This window comes from Eubalaena glacialis, chromosome 6 (genome assembly GCF_028564815.1).
Source record: "Eubalaena glacialis isolate mEubGla1 chromosome 6, mEubGla1.1.hap2.+ XY, whole genome shotgun sequence".
Lineage (NCBI taxonomy): Eukaryota > Metazoa > Chordata > Mammalia > Artiodactyla > Balaenidae > Eubalaena > Eubalaena glacialis.
Window position 1 is genome coordinate 74,125,454 of NC_083721.1, and position 17,793 is coordinate 74,143,246.

The window sequence follows — 17,793 nt, forward strand, 5'->3', positions numbered from 1 at the left end:
AGATTAAATAACAGAATTGTTCTTACACAGTGTCCCGAGGAACACCCGAGGAGCTGGGCTACTCTGGCTAAGAAGTCTAGACTGTCATAATAAGGAGAGAAGCAACTTGCCCTCATGAAGGAGCAGAGGGTCCCCTGGGCTCTCCAAGTGTTGGTGTCTTCAAGTCTCCTGGGTCCTTTGCACAAGGGAAAGCAGGTTAAGCTGGGGGAGAGGGGATTCTTCCAAGTACTCCTTTTTAGAATAAAATTTAAGAGCTCCCCTGAGAAAAGTGACAATGGTCATATCCCTGACCTCAAATCCCCATGTCATGTAGGTAGGCACTTAAACCTATTGCTGCGGCTGGGCAGGGCCTGTGCTACGAAGACCATGAACTATGTCTGGACTGGCCTAGGGGAGAGGGATGAGGATGGAGTGTAATTGGTTTGGTGACAATTCACCTTGTAAAGGGAGGAAGCACCGAAACCCATTCTAGAGAGAAGGACGCAGTGTGGCCTAGCGCACGTTCCCTGGACTTGGAGGGATGAAGACCTGAGTTTTGAGTCCTTGGCTCCACCACCATGTGACCTTGGACAAGACAGTTATCTCTCTCAGCCTCAGATTCTGTAACACCAAAATGTTGATAATAATCCCCTACTTGCTGGGTTCTTGGGAAGATGAAATGAATAGAAGCAGAAACACCTTGCTGCTCCCTCACACTTTGTATTAGTTAGGATATTACTTTGGTCGTTCTAACAGAGGGACCAGAATAACAGTGGCTTAAACGAGATAGGAGTTTATTCCTCTCTCATATAAAACTCCAAGCCGCTGTGGCCCCTCTGGTCTGAGAGCTCATCAGAGGCTCAGGCGGCTTCTATCTGGTCACCAGGGGTGTCACCTTCCTTGACTTACTCCGAGAAGGCTCCCCACCACTGCCACGTTGCAGCTGGTAGAAGGGGCAAAGGGGCAAAAGGAGGGCCAGCTCCCTTCCCAAAATCCAGGAGTTTACACGCCACCTCTTTTCATTTCCCACAGGCCAGAATGTAGTCACATAGTCACATGTGGCTGTAAGAGGGGCTGGGAACTGTAGTTGTTTTCTGGGAAGTCACAGACTCAACAGAAAATTCTGCGATTATGGAAGAAGAGGAGGTGGATATTGAGAGACAGTTCACAGTCCCTGCCACCCCACTTTGTCTAACTCCTCTTGATCCCCAGATCTCGGGTTTACGTCACTTCCCTTGGGAGGCCTTCCCCGACCCTCCAGGCTACTTAGATGCTCATCCCTTGGCTCCCTCACATCATCTTTGGCTTGCTGTCTGTTTTTCTGACTAGAATGTAACCTCAATGAGTTTGGGGATGTGTCTGTCTTCCTCCCCGCTGTCTCCCTGTGCCACCCAGAGCTGGGCACAGAGTGGACATGAGATACACCCACGCTGACTAAGGAGGTCTGTCACCAAAGGGCCTTGGGATGTCCTTGGGGTGGAACTTTATAGCTTCGAGGCCAGCAGTGCTCTCCAGCCCAGGATTTGTTTGGAACAAAACTGGTACCTCCTGCTGCTGCCCAGGCAATGGGGGCGGTCGTCGCCCTGAAGACAGGTGGAATTTTCTTTGTACCCCTTAGTCCTCTCTCTGTGTACGTCTTTAGAACTCTGCCCATCCTTCATCAGAGCCCTTGGGTGGGCAACTGTGCCCTTTCATGATAAACACTGGCTCTGCAGCTCTCTTTTTCAGATCTGGGAATGAACAGTTGGGGGAAGAGCTTTCCCTAGCACAGTGGCCAGAACTGAGGATGCAAGTAGAGACTTGGTTTTCCATGCCCAGTCTCTACAGTGCAGCTGCCAGCCTGACGCCTGCCCTGTGAGGAGGGGGAAGGGACCTCAGTGAGGCTGTCCCAGGGCAGTCAGCCTGCACCCCCTGTGGGGAAAAATGGCCTCCCAGAGTCTGGGCCGTGTGAACCCACTGTTTAGTCCCTGAGCAGCTCCTTGAGGCTTCACTTTAATGCCCTCCAGCTCACTCCTGATTTGAGATAAACCTCACCATTTTCTTAGAAATCTCCTTCTTCTTAGCTCATTTTCTCTGTTACCAGGATTTCTTTAGGGATCCCAGCAAACATGACTCTGGTTCCTGTGAGGAGGGGAGGATGAACCCCAGGACTGACCTCCAGCCCCTCAGACACATTCTCATCACCTTCCATGTCTTCCTTTGATTGGAACTAGAGGACAACTGGACCTGAGCTCTGAGCGACCAGCCCTTTCTGGCAGTCTCCAGAACCACTGAGGGGTAAGTCACCAGAGACGAAGCCCTGGGGGTTGCTGGGTGCTCACGTTACACTCATACACAAAATGAGCCTATTCAAGAACCAAGTTCAAATTTCCTTGCTTGTATTTTTCCAGAGAGTTGGGGAGAGAGCAGCCATATCCTGCCAGCAGCCCCTGGGAACTTGCCCCTGCCTCCCCCCATGCCTGGCATCAAGGGAATCTTTGCCCTCCTGACTGTGGCACTGGGCTTAGCTGGGAACAGACACAGTTTCATTCCAGCAGCTGGGTTTTTCCCCCCATAAAATGACAGTGTCCCTTTAAGTCCCTGCCCGTCTCCTCTCTTGGACTGGCCGTAGGTTAAATAAACCAACTGACCAGACTTTTCTGACTGGGGGTTCTGAGCTGGAAATTCCTCCTACTTGCTTCAGCTTGTGTGCGGGAACAAAGAGCAGTTAAAAAGGGATTAGCTTTTCCCTCTGTTGGTTTCTCTCTTCTTTCTCAGAATAATTCCATTTCTAACTCAGGGATTTAGGTTCCTCTTGGAGCCCTGCTTCTTTCCTGCTTCTTTATTGACTGTCCGTAGAGCTACAGAAAGTTTCCCTGCACCCAACGTCTCTCTGCATGGATTTCACAGCGTGGCTTCTTGCACCCCTGACTCTTGGATTCACCCATTTCTCTCCAGCACAAACCCTGGACTGGCCCTCTGAAACTCCGAGTAACATTCTATTAATCACGTTATTTCCCCAAGCAGTCTTCTCTTCTGGGAAAAGAATATGCTCATCAACTTATACACATAGTCTGGTTCTCATTAAAATCTGAAAGCAAAGGGTGGTAGAAAGAGCATTGTTTGGGAGTTGGGATTTCTGGGTTCTCCTCCTACCTCTGGCATTAACTAGTGTGTGACCTTGAGAAAGTCATTTCTCTTGGCTGAGCCTTACAGACCCCTCCCTCTGTAATGTAAGAGGTTCCTTCTAGTGCTAACATTCTAGTGCCTATATTAAATAGTCTTGCAATCCCCAATGACACTTGATCATCATGAATATGCACAGATGAAGAGTTGACCTGGGGTCCAAGGTGATTATACTCAGGACCAGGATCCTGAAGCACCTGGCTTCAGCAGCCAGTTACCCCAAACTAGATCTTGCTCTATCTGTACCCTTTATAGAGAAGGATCTAGCAGATTAATGGAGCCCAGTGGTAACTGGGGCCAGGCTCAGAATGGACAGACCAGAGGCCTGATATCCCAGGATCTATGCCATTCCATTTTCACTCCCAAAAAGGACACTAGGTTTTTCTGTAGTCTCATGCTAAATAGAGGTCTGAACTAGAATCAACTGGTGTCTAGGACAGGGTCAGGGTGGGGAAGGGGTAGGGTTCAAGACAGACCATCATACACCTTGTTCAGTTCTTCTCTCTGAGGTCTCTGCAGACAGAAGTACCACTCTCAGCAGCCCTGGGGCTGTTCCACAACAGTTTCACCCCTCCCTCCTCCTGACATGGCCTAAAAGCAGGTTTGGCTATGCTGGGAACAAGTGATGTTTGCACTCAGCGACAATATCACTCAGCAGGCATGTGTCAGTGGCCAGCTTTCCAAAAACCTGGAAAGAAATCTGCTCGCCAAACAAATGTGAAATATTTGCAAGTTTTCAAAAAGAAGCTGGGTCTGTTTTCCGTAGGAGAGAGAAGGGAGCTGTAAATGTTGTAATTAGAAACAGACATTTCTTCCATTCTTTAAAGCAGTGAAGATGTTATAAGGCTTGCAGATCAGACCTCTCTGTGAGAAGGACCATTTGGGGACACATGGCAAACAAATTCAGGGAAGCAGGCTCTGCCTCAGCAGGGAAGCTGCAGACCTGCAGCAGCCAAGATGTCTTTTCTGGAGTGTGGTTGTGTCTGGTAAACAGAGCTGCCTTCAGGATTGGCCCAGGGTGTGTGTTTTGTGGGCCAGGGGTGGGAAGGGTAGATGTGGTGGAGTGGGAAAACATCCTTGAGATGGATGCTTCAGGTTGTCATGGAATTCTCAAGAAGAAGATGCCACAGTCTTCAGTGGTCCCAATGTTGGTATGAGGAGGTTGTGTCCTGGGTCTGATCTCAGTTGTTCCCACCCCCCAGTAGTGCAGTTAAACCCTTGGCTTCCAACCAGGCTCCCTCAATGGAGAGGATGAAGAGTGAATGTTGACCGCCTCGCACAGTCACACAGCCCCGGGCTACTAGAAATGTGCCAGATAAGAAACTGGTTGCTAAAACATTTTTGGCCAGATTTGTTTGTATATGTTATTGTTTTATGACCTCCAAAGATCTGGCTAATCTAAGTGGCATTGGAACATGTCTACTTTTCACTATATAGATATAGCTTCCTGTTGGCTTTGTTTGACTTAAAGTGTGACTATATTAAGTTTTATACAAATATTAAATTAATAGTTATTGTGCAAGCAAAACTCATACTCATTAATTTTGATTGTGTTTAAAACAGTGATTCGCATCCATGGCTGCACATTGCTATAACCAGGGAAGCTTTATAAAAATTCCCATGCCTCAGGCCCACCTCCAGAAAATCTATTTTAATTGATTTGGAGTGGGGCCTGGGCATTGATTTTTTTTTTAAAGGTCCCCAGATGATTCTAATTGCAGCCAGGGTTGAGAACCATTGTTCTGAATGATGCCTGAGAAATGTGCTAATTTAGTGGGGGGAAAACAATCAAATGAGATCTTAGTTCGAACTGGCTGGCTTGTTTTGTCAGAGTTCAGCCCAGTATCTGGATAGGAACAAAGCCAAGACTACAGTGCAGTTATGTAAGGTTTGGAGGGTAAGACACTTCTCCTAAAACTGACTTATTACTGTATGTGTATTTCATCTACAGCAATAAATTGGAAATATTGGGAGGGAACCTCATGCTCTGTGAATATAGAGTCCCTTAATATTCAATAATAATCACTCCATGATCTGAATGGACAGGAGACAATAATAAAGAACTCTCATATTTAAAACAATCGGCACTGAAAATGTTTCCGGTAATACCAGTTCATAATGAGCCAAATGGCACAGATTTATATTGCCTTGAATTTCAAGACATCACCAGTGATTTATGATGGCTAGATGCTCAAATCACCATCTCTTGCCCCTCAGGTGAACTTTTGGTTCAATGTATCTGAAGGCGGAGTGAGGAAGACAATTCAGGTAGCAGAGAATTGAACAAAGGCCAATCACTGAATAGGCGAATTCGAGCTCGTTATCGGGCTGGGACTGATCACCTCTCAGCGGGATGATTCAGGAGTCGCAAATGGTTGGAACCTTTGTTTTCCCTTCTCTGGGAAAGACAGGTCCATTAGCTCTCCTGCTGCTTTAGAGCTTAATTTGTTTTCGTTTTTGTTTTTTTTCTGACACTATGGAGGGGACAGTACATTCCAAAAATTAGAGGACAGCTAAGGAAAATTCTCCCTCTTTATAGGATATCATTAAGCACATGGTGCCTCAGGGGGATAGGGAAGGCCATTAACAGACAGGAGCCAAGAGAGGGATTAGCTCATAAAAGAGAAGGCTGTTGAGAGCAGTTGGGCTAGATACAGGAAAAGCTGCCAGGTAGAGACCCAAGCTTGGGCATTAAAACTCAGCTCTCATCGTGTTTTTAAAGAGTTATCATCTTTTGTATATAATAAAGGTAGAGCTAGGAACTGCCCTCAGGAAGGAGATGCATTAAAATCACAGAGGACAAAAACCCCCAAAGCTACAGCACCTGGGGCCATTCCCCAGGGGGGCGGGGCTGATTCCTAGACAGTGTGTCTGTCTGCCCCCCACTAACGTCAGGGATCCTTGGTGTAAGAGTACAGGCTGAAGTACTCAGGGGGTTACCTTATCCCACATTTGCAGAGGCAAGAAGCTGACATTTAAAGCTCGTATAGCGCTCCTTTTACAAGTAAATGACTACCCGGAGAGAGGACTAACTAAGTCACGTGCTTGGCATTTTCTAGCTGATTTTCTGTTCAAAGAGACCCAGATTAACTTTCACTCCCATCAAGCTTTCCCCCAAACCTCCTGGTGGAAAGGGAATCCCCAGGTCCCTGAATGATGCTCAGTCATGCCCCTGGCTTAGCCTGCTGTCCCTTCCCCAGGTCTGTGTCTTCAGTGGGATGAGAAAGACTTTGGCGGAGGCTTTTAGGCTGCGAATAAGCCAAGTGCATATAACTGGCAGTGTAAACAACAGCAAAAAGATAAGGTGGAGAAAGGGGCTGCATAATTGCGGACTGAGCAGAATTTTAAGAGACTGAATCCTGGGGAGGTCCTGTTTCCATGGCCCTTGCCTGGTGGCTGTGGATTAAATATAAATATCTACCCATACTGGAGGCTAAATTCAACTCCTTTACCAAATAAGCAAAATATCAGTATCTGTTATATACAGGTAGATCTCTATTTGCCAACCTATCTCCTTCTACAATCCCTGACGGGCCTGAGACAAGGCGAATCACCTCTTCTCCATGCTCCCGAAGCAGTGCCTTCCATGGGTGTTATGGAGCTCGTTGCCTTGGACTGTGGTTGGCAGGGAAAGCGAATCTCCCAGGCTCCGATGGACCAGTGTCTTACTTATCCAGCATCCTCAGCAGTGGAAGGCTCTCGGTGAATGTCAATTGAATGAACCTGTGTGTCCCTGTATTACATCTATCATTGTTAATAAACGTTGAAAGCCAAAGGACAAAGATGGAGTAATCAGGAAACAGAGAAAGAAGTATCCGGTAATAATAAAGTAGAAGTATAGGGTTGAAACATATTATTAAACCATTCACAGCAAGTGAAATTCTCTCTCTCTGCCTATGTCACCTCACTCTCCACATCTGCAAAGGAGGAAGTGCAGTGGACAGTTCTATGACAGGGGACCTCGATCAAGAGTCAGGGGAGCTGTCTTTTGTCTAACTGACTATGTGACCTGCAGCAAGTCCCCTCTTATGGAATGAGATTACACTAGATGATCTCCCAAGGTCCTTACACTTCTGTCATTTTTGTAATTTTATGCTTCTAGCACCATAATCCCAAGGTATTTCATATGGCTGAAGTCTGTCCAGGCGGTTCTCAGTGAATCCTGCCTACTCAGGTCATTGGCTCTGGGGCAGTTCTTTTCCACCCAACACCGGTCCTAATGATAAATGCAGGCTCTCTCCAATTCTGGCCCCAGCTCTCTCAGGAATCAGACTTGAAAGTCATTTTCAAATTCACCTTTGGGCTGCCTTTTAAATGCTTCCTCCAGAGGCAAAAATCACAAAATGCTTTCACTAGAATGGATTTTAGAGATCATCTCGTGATCCTAATTTAATCCCCTGTCCGTGGAGAAACACAAAGTCCCAGGTAGGGAGGTGCCTTGCTCAAGGTCACATAGAGAGGTCAAGGGGAAGCATCCTGATGCCCATTTCAGGTTCTTTCCATTTCCACACCACCTCCAGCCACAGGGCCAATTCTCTGCTACCTTCTCACGCAGCTGTTTCCAAACCAATGAACCTGCCAACCAGGTAACCAACCTGTGTGTGCTTCCTACGAGCCTAGGACTGTGAACTCTGAGGCAAGTTATGTTTTTATTGTCCCAAAGTGCAAGAGTAAACACTCACCTTTTGGCATAGAGCAGGGCTAGCCTGCATGGTTGAGTCTTCCTTTGATCTCTGGAACTGGCACTTAGAGTTCCACTTATTCCTTGAAAAACATCTAGAGTTAGTTAGAAAGAGTTGCCTATTTTCCAGTGGGTCAGATCCCGGTTCTGGGGCAGGATGGTTTAGGTCTGGGTAGTGCTCCGACCACGCAGGCAGCAACACCAGGAAGAGAGGAGGCCCCAGCCAGAGCAGGTGCAAACCCAGGCGCCCGCCCAGTGCAGCCCCCTCTGTCTGCTGCAGCCACACCCCCTCTTCCTGAGGTTTCAAGCCTGGACCAAGTGCAGCCCTTGCCCAGATGATGCACTTCAGGCTCACTCACTCAAGATGGTAATAGCCCCTTTCCTTCTTAGGCCACCACAGACAAGGATAGAATCTTTTTCCATGTAAATATATTAAATATTTAATGTAACAGACAACATAGACATTTATACATACATGTATGTATGGTCAAGCCATTCAAGATGGCTGTTCTCTTGCTCTCTGTACATCCCCTGCTCAACCAGTCCCTGCTTCGTTCACATGACTATCCAATCCTCTTAATTACATAGGGCTTAATTAGTCCCTGGTAACTGATGAGCCCACCGGACATCAATTCCCCCTATAAATGGTAGCCTCCTTCTTCCCTGAGTAGGGGAGTTTGTTGCCATGTCCTGCCCACTATCTGCTGCACACAGTGGGGTATTGCTCCAGGACCCTTTGTGTAAGATCCCATGACCAATAAACCATTGGTGCCTCTGTCGCTGTCTCCAGGCTCTTTCTTTGGTCTCGAGGCTGGGCAACTACAAGGCTCACAAGCCTGTGGGGTGCAGCCCAACAGTGTATTTTATGTTTACAAATACTTGCACCATAAAGTGATTTAAGAAGACATTTTTTGAATTGCTTACTCACAGGTATCTCTTGGAAGTTCTTTGCTGTTCATGTTACTGCTGTCCAGAAATAGTATAATCTGTTATTTTAAAATTTGCTGCTATATGGTAAGAAATGATCCTCTCGGTGGAAACAATCCATTTTAAGAGGAAACATTTACTAAAATAAAATTGAAAATAAACAAAACCAGATGTGATAACATTTATAGATTGGAGGTTTATAAAATAAAATTTAAAACACGTTTGTGGTAGAAAACTTGAAAAATACTTTTTAAGAATCTGCAATCCCGTTACCTAGCGCAGTGCCATCTAATACGGCAGCACTAGCCACATGTTGCCATGAGCACTTGAAATGTGAAAATCTGAATTGAGATGTGCTATAGGTGTAATATACACCCTGGATTTTGAAGATTCAGTAAAAAAAAAAGGAGTATAAAGTCTATCATTAAACACTTAAGTGCTTGACATTATATTGTGGACACATTAAACAAAATATTAAAATTAATTTCACCTGTTTTTAATGTAGCTACTAAAAACCTTAAAATGACATATGTGACTCATGTTACATTTCTATTAGACAGCTAGGTCTAGAGAAAACACTGCTAATATTTTGGTGTATTTCATCCATTGTGTGTGTTTATACAGTTGAGGAGTCCAGCTCCTGCTTACAAACCCGTGTGATTTTCCAGGCCTGACCCCAGGTAAGGCTTTCCCTGGCAGCCACACCGGGAAAGCTGCCCTCCCTGCACTGGCCTCGGCGCACAGCCCGGGCAAAACAGTCTCTGGAGAGAGTCGCAGCCTAGTCTCAGGCTCCCTGGCCAGTCAAGCCTTTCACATATTTACATCCCTATCCCTGGTGTCTTCATGCCTAGGTCTCTTTATCTGAGGGCTTGGGCAGAGGTCTTCCAGGCACCTCTGCTGAGACCTCTGTATGAAGGGAGGTGGGAGGACCTTGCCGTTTCTCCCCACTGGGACTCAGTACCCAGCACTTCTCCATTCTCGGTCCTCCGCCCCCCGACCCACTCCCGGATCTGTCAAGCTGCCAGAGCCTCTTACTCAGAACCCCTTCAACACTGAGGTCACCCCACAGCAGCGCTGATCCACATGGCCCTACACCAAGGTGTCGTTTCACAGAGAAAATGAAACAGGAGGGAGTCAGCGCCTTCTCGGATTTAGCCTCCTGCTTATACTATCACAGCAAGTGATTAAAGGCTTCACTGTTACTTTCATTTTGGCTCATTGTTGCTTCAATCAGCTATTCTGACACCTGACTGCTCTTCCAGCTCAACTGAGCTCCTATTTCTTTTTTAAACAAAATGGGAATCTTACTGAAATATGATTTTCTATCTGTATCAGTCAGGGTTCTAACAGGGGACACACAGCACAGTCAAATTAGGATAATTCAAGGAGGTTTTATTTATAAAGGGGTTAACTAATAACAAAGATAAAGTTGGAGTATGGGACAACCACAAAGGACAGTTTAGAAACCCAGGGCTAACAGAGCAGAGCTGCTACTCTCCCTAAGTCTGATGGGATAAGGAGAGAGAGAGGTTCCCAGAACTAGGAAAGAGAGCTGTGCAGAGTTGGGATGCATTGAAAGGAAGGAAATAGCCAGACTAAGGCCATGGCATAGGATGGAGCTGGGGGAATGAATACCTGACATCCCTCCCTTCCTTCCCTCTAACGCTGAGGTTCTCCATCGGCTGAAACCAATCAAAAGCCAGAGGACAGGGAACCCCTGTGGCTGTGGTCCTCTGTCAGTGCAGAAAGCAGAGTGGAGAAGGGGGAAAGTGAATCTAGAAGCAAATTACTATCTGGCACTTTCCTCGTGTAGCGTTGCCCTAAGCCATAGCCTATTAACCTGATTTCCTTCCTAATGTAACCAGTGCCTAGTCCTAGTGCCTACACTGACTGAGTGGGCACAATTTACAGGACACCCAACCCAAATACCTCAGTCCCATTTGGGTTTCTAGCCTGGGGTAGATTCAGAGGATACTGTTTGATGCTGTGTGTGTGTGTGTGTGTGTGCACACACATGCATGCACATGCAAACGTGCATGTGTTATCATCTCAGTCCCTCCCAGAACATGCTTCCTTCAATATTAGCTCTGGGTAGGACCCTACCGCTCCAGGGCCTACATGCCTATGGCTTTGCAGAGGTGACCCACCTCTGGTGGGCTGGTTCCCACCCACCCTAGAGTCTTCTTTCTTTACCTTGTCCCACATCTCTCACCCACCCACCCCACTCCACTACTGTTTCTCCTTGCTGGGCAACCACAAGTGACTGGTGCCCTCCTAGACACCAGTAATCCGCTAAGAGGGGGGTCTGGGAATGGTGAATCTCCCTGGGACAGCATGCAGAATGCCCCACTCTCTAACTGAATCTCCAGTTGTCTAGTCCAAGTTTGCTGGGAAATTAGATAAAGAAACTACCAAGGCTAAACAATCCTGGAGCTGAGGTCCTGGGAAGGTGGCAGGGAGAGGACTGCAAGTGAGAAGACAGGGTTGACCTTCCTCTTCTATCATCTGTCTACAAAGCCAAGGGATGCTTAGTTGAGGCTGAGACCTGCCAGTTGCCAGGCAAGGGGTTCCAGTGTCAGTGGGGAATCTGTGCTCAGGGACAAGGAAGCTCCTATTTGAAAAGTAAGCTGGAGCCCAAGAGAGGACTGTAGAAAACACTGAGAGAAGGTAATGCCACGGCAGGGATGTGGCGAGCAGAAGGGAGTCGTTTTACAGAACAGGAAACAATCTGTTGCAGGGATTATTATACCTCAGGAGGAAGAAGAGACAATTTAAGTTTTGGGGGAGAAGGCAATTTGAATGTAACCTGATGAGGGTGCCATCCAAAGGAGCATTCATTCTGTGCTTGTCAAGGCCCTGAAAATGCAGGAGGACCCACAGCCACCAGGGCAAGCCCAAGGGGCAAAGAAGCCTTTCTGGCTGGGAGGGAGGTGAGCCAGCAGCAGTGATGTCCTCCCAGCACAAAGGAGGCACATTGATGCCAGCCTGGTCGTCAGTGTCTGCCCAGTCATCTGACGTCCATATCAGATGCAGCTTTATATGCCTTCATTCATCCCCTCGTTCATTCACTGGTCCAACAAACATTTAATGGAGCTCTGTGCTGGGTGAAGTGCCAGGCACAGAGAGACATGAAAGAAAAACAAGTCAGTGTGTCCACCACCAGGGAGCTAATAGTGTTGTGTAGGAGAAGACATTTCCAAGTTTCCAATGCAGTGAGGGGCTGTGATGGGAAGGAAGGAAGTTTTAAGGATTAGGGAGGAGTGAGGAAGACTTCACTTAGAAGTGGAGGGCTGTGGGAAGGAGGAGGAGAATAAGAGTTTGTCAGGCAGGTTAGGGTTAACAAGTATTTCTTGACCTCCTCCCAATAAAAATGGAATGCAAAAAAAGCAAACACAAAACCAAGACAAAACAATGGAATGCATAATTCATAAGGATGTACTAATCTTTCTTGTGACAGAGTTTTTCTCTCGGATTTAAGGTGGCATCTACACGTTAGGTTTTCCATGGATAAGGATGAGGGACCCTGGAATCCCTTTGTGTTCCCAAGTCCTCCAGGGGCTGGCCCTTGGTCAGCTGCTGAAGAGTATACAGATCTGAGGAATCGCTAATGGTGGAAAGCTGTGAAAAGATCCCTGGGTAAGGATTCCAGGTTTCCAAGTCAGAGAGATTGAGAACTGCCAACGGCAGCTCACGGCCTTTAAGATGCTCCTGGGTGAGAACCTGAGAGGCTGATCCCACTGAGCCCCCAGGCATGAGGGACCTCGGATAGAAGGCTTTTTCTTCTGTGCCCCTTGTCCAGCCTCACCCTCCAGTTTGTACTCAGCTTTGTCTCCTGCACTTGGGAAGTCTGCTCCCCTTAGAATGGGGCTCAGCGCATAGCCCATTCCCAACTCCTCCATCCTGTTGTAGATTTCTGGTACAATACCTTCTCCTACGGCAGACCTAACAGGGCTCCAGTTTCCGCTTCTGTTAAGCCCAGGGGAGTCTGGACACAGTAGAAACAATAGCCTCTAAAAAGCACTCACTTTTTCTAACTTACCTTACTGTTCTCTTCCCCACAGGACTGGACCCTCTGGCCTTCCCATTGTCAATCACTACTGGCCCTTTGAGAGCCCGCCATCTTGGAACCCACTCTCCCAGCCACAGGCTTAAGGTAACCAATAACCTCCAGCAGAAAGAACATAAAATTACAACATGCACATAGATCCTGTCTCGATGAGAGTGAGCAGAAATGATGCCCAATCTCCAATCTCCAAGCAACCCAAACAGCGTGTACCACACACGGGCTGATAGACAGATCTGCAGCCGAACCGAGAACTTGAAAGAGGCCCTTTAAGGAGCCGAAGCAATGGCAAGGAGAAGTCTGATGAATCCACCAAGGGCTCATCTACATATCACCAAACAACTGTCTATGTCTTGTTCTCCTCTGTGTTCCCTGGGTGGTTCCTGTTTTCCACATGCAAGACCCTCAGTACTTATTTGTTGGATGAACGAATGAATACGTGAATACTGAGATGGATTTGTCTCAAACTGTCTGAGGTTTTGACTACTCTGATGAGATATTTTGGGGTCATAAAGACCCAGGCATTGAATATTTCAGTACATATGAAAACATCTGGAACTCATATTTCCTTGTCATTTGCACCCTAGGAAACTATGCATTACTGGGCAGAAGCAAGAAAAAAATCTCTGGTGCTTGTTGATAATCATGAGGGAAAGAAGAAATTGTGGCGTGTATGTCTGTGTGTGTGTGTAGCTGAGGATAGGGAAGAAGAGAAATCATTCAAAAATGGAATATCTGAAGTTTTAAATATTTTTCTTTATGAGGACTTCCATGATCACCTCCCTTAAAGAGGACCCCATCCCTTGCCATTCACATCATCCATCAATCAGTCTTCAGGGCTCTGCTCTGAGGTTGTAGTTGGTGTCCAACTACAAGAGGTTGGTGTCCACTTTCCCAGCTCTGGGGCCTCCCATGTAGATGTCAGGGCCTTGTGCAGGAATGATGACAGCATCTAACTCCGCGGCTCTCTCACTGCAAGGAAGACCGTCCTAACTGTCCACCAGATGCCTGCTGTCCCCTCTTAGGGATGATGATGCGTTGGGTAATTCTATAATTAGGGCTAAACCTGCTGCAGAAAAGGTAGAAGCCCTGTCTCGGGTTGTGGCTCAGTACCAGCCAAATGGAGTAGTGGATTCCGCTTTCATCCTAAGGAGTCAAGGGTGCTGGAGAAGGAGGTAGGCAGCTAGAGCTGTATAACAAAGGTTAGAGGTGAGGAGATTGTTCCCCGTGACCCCAGTGGCCTGGATTGGGTCTGGGTAGCAGCTTAGGTGTGGTGAATGCCAGGCAAACCTGCCAGCTCCACAGAGACAGGGCTTTTGCCTCCCAGCTGATGCACAAGCAGGGGAAGCCAGGGCTGCCGCAGGAAATGGGGTGTTCCTGGGGTGCAGCCACCAGTGTGGTTCGGGGGCCTCACAGTCATGCTGCCTGGGAGAGGAGGGCTCAGGGAGCAGGCAGGAGGGCTGTGGCTAACGGGCTGAGAACTGGCCACATTTGAGAAGTCTCTTCCTCCCCCCCCCAAATCGCAAACTTTCCCTAAACACTGACATGAAGCTGTTTATATTTCCTAGCCAAAGATGAAATGTCTCACGGACCAGATTTGAAGACGAACAGATTGTAAACTTTCTTTCTCTTCATGTGGTATTGGGGTGGGAGGCCTGAGAGACATTCATAGAAACACACACAGACTGACACAGCCATGATGAATTAGTCTTTCTGTGAAGTATTTGACCACACACATGAAATTAATTGGAAATCAGCAGTCAGCCCTAATATCTGTTTATACCCAAGTGAAAAAAAGTCAGACTAAGTTTCTGTTTTTCTGACATTTTAAATAGCATGAAATAAAAATCCAACAATGACAGACAGCAAACGCTTTGTTTCTTTTATCTGGGGGGTGGGGAGTGAGGAATAAAAATATATCTCCTACTCTTGTCAGTTAATAGATTTTAGTGGAATTGCCAGGCCGGGGAGTATCCTATTACACTGAAAAAACCAGACTGGGTTTCTACTTTATTACTAGCTCTGGGATCAACTTCATGGTTTGACTGATGTTTTCTTTTTTTTTTTTTTCTTTTTCTTTAATGAAAATGAAAGTCCTTTGTTCACAATCTCTCTAAACTTTTAGAATAATCTAATTGTTCTTAAGTCACATGGTTCCTGTGCGGACACACGAAGGGCACTTCTAAAACCATAATCCTAGGCTATAAAAAAAATCTAGGGTGAATGATCAAAGGTGAACTGTCCATTTACAACCCCTCTTTCAAGGCCCCTTCCCATCTTCCTGACAGTTTTATAGAAGTGTTTCTCTGTTGCTGCAACCCAGATCAAAGGTTTGGATGCGAGGTTCTCCCCACCCCCGACCTGGCACGGAAGGAAGGGATTACCCCAGGAATTAAAAACCTCAGAGAAGTGGGCTTACCCACCTCCCTGGGGGGGTGGGGGAGAGCCCTGGAGCCTTTTCTTGATGATAGGAACAGAGCCAAATGGAAGCAGGGGTGCCCTCTCTCTGTTCTTGCAGCAGAGATAAACCTACTCCCACATCCAGCCTTCGAACAGAAATTTTCTGATCTTTTGTGCATAGTTTTAGTTAATATCTACAAGTTGCTAGAATCATGTTTATTTATTGGTCAATGACCTTCCTTTTCCTCCCACCCATGTTAAACCCAAGCAACAGTCCCCTCCCAGGGCACTGGAAGCTCCCCCGAAACCCTTAGTCTGGGCCGCAGTAAGCAGAGAGGGAGGTGGGAAGAAGCTGCAGGGCGTGTTTCATCATGCTTCCTCCATTTGGTGATTTTTTTTTTTTTTCAATTTTTTTTTTTTTTTTAAATTACACTATACTAGGTGTGCTTTATTTATTTATTAATGGCTGTGTTGGATCTTCGTTTCTGTGCGAGGGCTTTCTCCAGTTGTGGCAAGCGGGGACCACTCTTCATCACGGCGTGCGGGCCTCTCACTATCGCGGCCTCTCCTGTTGCGGAGCACAGGCTCCAGACGCGCAGGCTCAGTAGTTGTGGCTCACAGGCCCATTTGCTCCGTGGCATGTGGGATCCTCCCAGACCAGGGCCCGAACCCGTGTCTCCTGCATTGGCAGGCAGACTCTCAACCACTGCGCCACCAGGGAAGCCCTGGTGATTTGTTTTCAATACTACCGGCTACCTTTTCCTGGTCACACCTGGATCTACTTTAGATTTTAATGGTCAAGGTAAATTTCCTGAGAATGCTACTTTGAGGGCTGGACCTGCCTCCGTCCCTGGGGACTCAGTGCCTAATCCTGTAAAGAGACACCAAGATCAGGAACAGGAGTGCCATGAAGCTCTTCTTCCTCTGGGAAGCACCAGGCCCACTTCCCCCGCTTCTATTTAGCCCTGACCCTGGATACTAGGGTTTGATTAGGGCAGACCCTCATGGCAGGGGTGTTGACAGGGGTGGAACACGCAGATTCCCAAAATTATGTAATCTTTTTTTTTAAAGGGACTTGAAAGATCATCTAAGACCCACCCCCCGCCCTGTGGTATAGAGGAATCCTACAGAGGAGCAGGACAAGCCTGGTTCACCCAGAGTCACCCATCCAAGCCAGATCCTGAAGCCAGATCTCCTGACTCAGGCCTCTGCTACCTTAGAGCTCAACATAGGATGCCCCCTAAAGAACTTAAACTCTTGGAGTATTTGGTCCCTTGGGGACTGCTAGTTTGACTGGCTGTTCAGGGTTTAATGACAATGGGTATGGAGAATTGCTTTGGGAGATTGGTAATCCAGGCATATTATCCAAAACTGCCACTTCTAGGGGGGACATTCAACCCCCGAGGACCCTGTGCATTCTGGCTGGGCCAGTTTCTCCACCCCCAGTTCCCTAGTCCCAGTAATTGCCCCTGCTCTGGCCAGATCCCTCTCCTCACTGTTCCTGCTTCCTCTCCTTGCACAGTCCCCTTTGTCCTGCCCGGAATGCATCCTGCTCTCATCTTCATTTAAGCAATTCCTACCCGTGCTTTAAAGCCCATTTCAAGTTCCAGCTTGTCTTCCTCCTGGAGTAGTACTTGTTATCTACTCTAGACCTTTGCCACTCAAAGTGTGGCCACAGACCTGCAATACCAGCCCCACCACAGAACCGCTTAATCAGAGCCCGCATTTTAACAAGGTACCCTGGTGATTGGTACGTACAATCAAGTGTGAGACTCACTGCTCTTAAAGAGCGGTGCTCCAAGTGTAGTCCGAGGACCAGGACCAGCAGCATTAGCATCACCTGGGAATTTGTTAGACATGCCAATTCTTGAGCCCCACCCCAGGCCTACAATCAGAAACTCTGGGGGTGGTACCCCACAATCTGTGCTTTAACAAGCCCTCCACAGGATTCTGATGCATGCTAAAGTTCAAGAAACCATACCCAGTCCTTATCTTACCCAGGGACTTCACAGGCATATGATCATGGTTTAAAGCTCCATATTGCTGTCTTGAAATTCCTGACTTTATCTTTGAACTTGTGTTTTGCAAGTGAAGTCTGATGAGACATTGGAGCCCGCATGTGAACAGAGGAGATGTCCACCACCATTCCTTGCTCCTCCATTTGCATATAGCATTCACAAAGCCCATGAGTGCAGAATGCCAGTGGATCCATAATGCATGGAGTTCAGCCAGACTCAAAGTGAGTACAAGGTAAGTGTGTTATATCTATGACTGAGTCAGTGGGGCGATGACAGATCTGAGAAGCTACATTCTCCCTTAGAACTAGAACTTGCTTTGTACACTGAAGAAGGTAATTTAAGAAACACAAATGACCATGGAACCCTATCATATCCTTTCTTACTCAAGTTACTTCCCTACAGCCAATCACTTATGCCGAATATTGTGACACAGAAGGAAAGTGAAAGCGAGGACAACCCATAGTTCCTTTTCCTTTCCATCCTTTCTTTCTCATCAATAAGCCAAAGGTAAAGAGTGTTGGTAGAATGTCAAAAGGTTAAATAAAAACAGCTGAGTCTGT